The sequence below is a fragment of the Merops nubicus genome, unplaced genomic scaffold (genome assembly GCF_000691845.1).
Source record: "Merops nubicus isolate BGI_N331 unplaced genomic scaffold, ASM69184v1 scaffold11263, whole genome shotgun sequence".
Taxonomy (NCBI): Eukaryota; Metazoa; Chordata; class Aves; order Coraciiformes; family Meropidae; genus Merops; species Merops nubicus.
Window position 1 is genome coordinate 37,264 of NW_008601702.1, and position 5,804 is coordinate 43,067.

Sequence of the window (5,804 nt, forward strand, 5' to 3'; positions counted from 1 at the left end):
GGGCCGGCCCTGCCACAAAAGCCACAAAGCAACAGGACAAGAAGGAACCAGCCTCAAGTTTCTTGATACTTCTGGGTTTTTAAAACTTTGATCTTTATTAAGTAAAAAGGTCATTGTGAGAAAATGTTTGTGCAAGTGTCTGCAGGCCGTGCCCCATTTTCCCTTCATCTGTCCTTCGTTGCTGTTGGTTCTGTGGAAGGGAATGGCAGGATGAGGCACTGGAATCTGGCACTGCTGGAGTGTCCCTGGCACGGGCAGTTTGTTGCACTCTCAGGAAGGAGTGAAATCTCCATCCTGATTTTATTTTCCTCACACATAAGGGAAGTTAAAAGATGGCAGGGGGTGTCTCATGCCTTTTTGCTGAACCTTTGAGCAGTTAAGTTCACGTGGGTTCCTCCTGCCTGTGGGAGTCAGGGTGGGCCAGTGCAGCTGCTGGCCCTGCAGCATGCTGACAGGTTTCTGAAGGACAACATCATCACCCTGGTTTCTGTCACATCTCCCCTGGCTCCTGCAGGGAGCTTTTCTTGCCTGGACCACAGCACGGCTGTAGGAATTCCACAGGGGATTGTGCATCCCTCTATTAATAGGGCTGGCTCGGTGCTTTCATCAGGCTTTGCTGCACCCAAGGGTGGCTTCTTAGAAGCAGTGTGGCCAGCAGGACTAGGGCAGGGATTGTCCTCCTGGACTTGGCACTGGTAGGGCCACACCTGGAATCCCAGGTTCAGATTTGGACCCCTCACTCCAGGAAGGACTTTGAGGGGCTGGAGTGTGACCAGAGAAGTGCAATGAAGCTGGAGAAGGGTCTAGAGGCCAAGTGTGGTGAGGAGCAGCTGAGGGAGCTGGGGGTGCTGAGCCTGGAGCAAAGGAGGCTCAGGGGAGACCTTCTGGCTCTGCACAGCTCCTGACAGGAGCCTGGAGCCAGGGGGGGGTCGGGCTCTGCAAACAAGTGGAAATGGCCTCTAGTTGCCCTATGTGAGGTTCATATTGGGCATGAGGAACAATTTCTTCCCCTTGAGGGTTGTTTCCCAGGCTGCCCAGGGCAGTGGTGGAGTCCCCACCCCTGGAGGGGTTTCCAAGCCGTGGAGATGTGGGGTGAGGGACACGGGGCAGTGGGGACCTGGCAGTGCCCCCCAGCACAGTTGGACTTGATGATCTTAAAAGGTCTCTTCCAACCTGTAAGCAGTTCTGTGCTGCTTTGAGGGAGAGGGTTGAAGGGAGCCCCGGGAGGAGGCAGGAGCAGCCTTCACAAGCACTGCTGCTGCTTTTCCATCGCTCAGCTGCAGCAAGTGGGAGAGATTAGTGCAGCTGCTGGATGTTATTTCCCAGGGCCCTGGGTGTGGAAGCCAGGGAGGGTTTTTCATCCAAAAGAAGATGAGTATCTGGGCCTGGGTGGGGTCACACAGGAGCAGAAACCAATTTGCTCTCTTTCCTCTCCCTCCCTTTGCCTCAAAAAAAGCTTAGAAACATGGGAATCCCTTCCTGAAGGGGACTCTGTCTATTATCTAGTTTTTCTTCCAGCAGTGGTGACAGCCCCTGTGTTTTAACCCCTCCCTGGTCCATCTCCCCCTCCTTGGTGGCCTCCACGCCGTGCAGGTTGCTGGATCCCTCCCAGCCCTGGTGACTCAACAGCAGGGAATCACCCAGCTCTGTTCTGCCCAGCTGCATTGTTTTTGGGCAAAGCAAGATTTTCTTTGCTTGCCTGGCTACCTGCATGAATTCTCCACATAGTGTGAGGCAGAAAGGAGAATAATAATGCTAAAGGGAGAAATTAGGGATTTCAGTGGGAGGCGTTAGATGACTTACTAACCTAACTGTGTTTATTAATGACTCTGTCTCAGGATATGTTTCATTCTTGTTTTGTTTTCCTTGCTCCTGTTTGTGGCAGCTGCTGAAAGCACGGACAGGAAGGGAACAATATGCTGCTGAGGGTTTTTTTTTTGTTGGAGATAAGGCCTGGAAATCCACGCTGCTTTCATTTGTCCACATCCACAGCATGGGCCAGTGTTGTATCAGTGAGGTGCAGGGGGGAGAACTTCAGGTTTTGGTCTGCCTTATTCAGGAGAATAAGCAGAAGAATGTAAAATGTCACTTTTTCCTTCCCCAGATAATGCCAAGCAGGGTGTTTGTTGGATTTCTTGGTGACAAAACGATGGATGTAAATATTTGGCCTTCTCTCAACTTCTGAAATAGGAAATTTAGAGGGAGTGGATGTTTGACTGCATTATCCTTAATCAGAATCAAGATTTACTCATGTCACTTGTGCATTTTCTGGCTAAAATGGCTTTCCTTAAGGAAAAAAAAAGCTACTTCCACTGGTGACAAAGTGGAATTGGCTGAGAGGAGAGTGTAATGCCAGGCAACAGGCATCACTTATGTAAACCCTTCTTGCATAGGTGCTGCTTGTCCCCAGCGTGGCAAATCCTGCCTTGCCCCTTCAACAGGCTGCACAAAGCCTCAACTCTTTCCTAAAGCCCATTAAAAGGCTTTTCCATCCCAATTAGCATCACAGATTTCAAGAATACCAACTTAATTTAGCCGAAAGCTTTTTTAACAGCCTGTTTTTACACAGAGACCTTGTCTGGATTCCAATAAACCAAAAAAAGGTGCTCGGTGTAGTAATCATATTTAGGGGAAAAAGGGAAAACCCGTGGCCAAGGCTCACAGTCCCAGGGTAACACAGCAGCTTTTCTTTGTGCCTCTGGAAACCTACCTTGTGAGCTTTTATCTCCACTCAGGTGTCGAGCCCTTGCTCTGCCTGTTCTGCTGACACCCTCAGAACCTGTTCCCAGCCCTGCCATCCGTGTTTGACTTGGCACTGCACCCCAGCAGACTTGTGAAATCGTGAGGAGAAGGAGGGGGAATTGGTGGTTTGGTTTTGTTGTTTTGGTTTTTTTTTTTTTAAAAGTTCATCTTGAGCAAAGTATTACCATATGTTGCAGATGATTTATTTGCTAGGCTGGGCTTTTCAGACTTTGCACTGTTATTTATTTGTTTGTTTAAGCAAGATGAAGAAACATTCCTATCACCTCGGATTCCTTCCTCTTCTCCTTTACAGATGGCAATTTTAGTTTGAAAAGCAGCATAGGCACTGGCACGAGCTAAAGATGGAACATGATACTGATGACAAAACAGAGAAATGAATGGTTAGGCTTCCTTTAAAAAAAGAAATAAATCTTCCAGTTAATGCACTGTTGGGCATGGCAGCTTACCCCAGTTTCAGTCCACACAAGCCATAGCCAGTGCAGCAGGTACTTGCCTTAACTAGTTGAGGTTTGAAGCCTGGTACCTGCAGGTTTTTCTTGGAGGTGGGACGTGGCTGCATCTGCACCTGCATCACTAATGGAACCCAGAGCTCAGGTCACCTGGGAGAAGCTGGGGCTTGAGGGGAGGGAACTCAACCAAAATACACCCAGGTGAAACAAGTGTTGTGCATGTTTGGGTGAATGGTTTGAAGTTTGAATCCACAGGGAAGGCTGATAAGCTGAGGGGAGATTTAAGCTAGATAGATTTAGACCAAAAGGAAGAGATTTTTGACCCTGAGGGTGGTGAGCCCCTGGCCCAGGCTGCCCAGAGAGGTGGTCGATGCCCCATCCCTGGAACCATCCCAGGGGAGGTTGGACCAAGCTCTGAGCCCCCTGCTCTAGCTGCAGATGTCCCTGCTCCCTGCAGGGGGTTGGACTAGGTGACCTGGAAAGGTCCCTTCCCACCCAAAGCAGCGTGTGACTCTGTGATTCTGTGGAGCCCAAGTGAGGTCTGCAGAGCCTGAGAGACCTCCCGAGGTGGTGGCTTTACAAGGACCTCCCTTGTCCTTGGCCAGCAAGTTGCCAACGTGGCCACTGGTGCCCACCCTGGAGAGTCCCCTCCATGGCTCTCAGGGGGAGCTTTTCTCTGGCTGTTTTTATTCCATCTCCCCAAGCTTTGGCTGCCTTTTGAGATGTTCCTGGACTCCAGAGGAGGGCATCCACAGGTCCCTCCTGTGTGATCCTGTCACCCGTGACACAGGGGAAGGTGCTGAGCCAGGGTGTGTGTCTGTGCCCTGGAGTGCCTGCATCTTCAGGTGACAGGACTGATTCATCTGGATGTCTCTTGTCTCAGCCAGGAGCTTCTGTTTGACCAAATGGAAAAAGAGTTTAATCCTCTTCCCCACTTCTCTTTTTGCTCACTGCTGCTTCACTCACAGCAAGGAAAAGAAAAGTGAGGAGGAAAGAGAGAAAAATACAGAGGGGTGATGAATTCTGTGCATTATAAAGTCTCCTTTCTGAGGAGAAAGTACCCATTCCCTTTTCAGGATGTATTCCTCTTGTTTTGGGGGAGGGGAGGCAGTTCCCTTTGAGTGGAAAACACCATTTTTAAATTGCAAATTTTTGCTGTCCTGAGGCATAGCAGCTGATACAGGTGTAGCTGAAGGACTTTCACACGGGGGCCCTGCTCTGAAAGATTCACTTTCAAGTGCAGCTTTTGGTGGGAGCCCTGCATAAACCAGTGCTGAAACTCAACGTGTCACATACAGGATACAGGGGTGCTGGCCCCAGGGAGGTCAGGGGCTGGGGAGGTGCCTCAGGACACCCCAAGGTGAGGCCCCAAAGACCATGTTCCTAGTGGTGCTCTCCAGTCCTCACCATCCACGTGCTGACGGAGCAGGAGGAGCATGCCAGAAGCACTGCTGGCTTTCACAGGAGGCTTTGTCATCACCTCTAAAAGTAGCCTGCAAGCTGTTCATTCAGGTGACTGCTGTAACCCTTTAACAGCCTCCCTTTCCCCCAGCAGTTGTGGTGGTTTGGTGGTTTTGTTTTGCTGGAGATGAATGCCTGGCCTCACGGAACAGGGGCTGCCAAGTGAGCTGGGGGAGAGCTGTAGGTCCTGGAGCTGGAGGAGCACGATGTGTTGGCATTCCCACCCCTCACCACCACCACCAGAGACTCTTGTCACAGTCAGCAGACCTCTTTAAGTAAACATTTGCTTTCTAAATGGCACTGGTGTGGTATTTCATGGAATTCAGGGACTATGCTGGCAATAATGATCAAGGTAGGATGCGAGGGGATTGACGGGGGAGATAAAACAGATCAAACCTCCAGCACATCACATTATTTCTGTCCCAGCCTTTTGGGTACCATGATGCCAAAGGCCATGGTGCATACACTTCACTCTTGCCTCTTTCATGGAGGCCATGAGCCCAATGGCTTCGTGGGTGACTTGGTTCTCTCTTCGTTTTCAGGGAATAAAAAAAGGTCTCTGGAAGTTTACCTAGTGGTGAAAAGAACAACAATGGGAGTTTGTCAGGGACAGGACAGGGAGGGGGCGGTTCCAGGATTTTGTCAGAAGTCCTTTCTAATTGCAGGATGTTTTTTTAATGAGTAGGCACATGTCCTTTTCCTTGATGTGGAGGGTGAAGGCAGTATGGGGAGAACTAAGGCAGGGGGAAACCTGTGAAAAACTCCTAGTGCCTATAATCCTCTCAGCAGCAAAATCTGACTGCTTTGTGTTCTCTGGTGGTTGTTTCTGTGGAGCTGTGACCACAAGGAACCCTGCTGAGTGAAACCGTGTCACTTGCTGAGCAGCCTGGACGTGCCCTGTGGTGCTGCAGAGCTCCCATCCCAGCTGTTTAAAAGGCAGGAGGTTGGTTTGTCGACGTGTTGGCCAAATGCTGGTCCATGGTCCTTCCTGCCTGCAGCAGAGCTGCATTTCCAACAGCTTCCAGTTTTTGAATGCAGGTCTGCTTTGTGGGAGAAACTTTTTATTTTTTTTAGCTGAGCTTGGCATTTGAGAAGTTAAGAAAAAGAAGAAATGAAGTGTGGGTAGGGAAA

General features: G+C 50.0%; 1 protein-coding gene across 1 annotated transcript in view; it reads left to right on the forward strand.

The window, feature by feature from the left end:
* RREB1 (ras responsive element binding protein 1) overlaps window positions 1-5,804 on the forward strand; it is a gene marked incomplete at its 3' end in the record, with an annotated part of 41,893 nt that overhangs the window by 31,449 nt on the left and 4,640 nt on the right. The window lies entirely within an intron of this gene.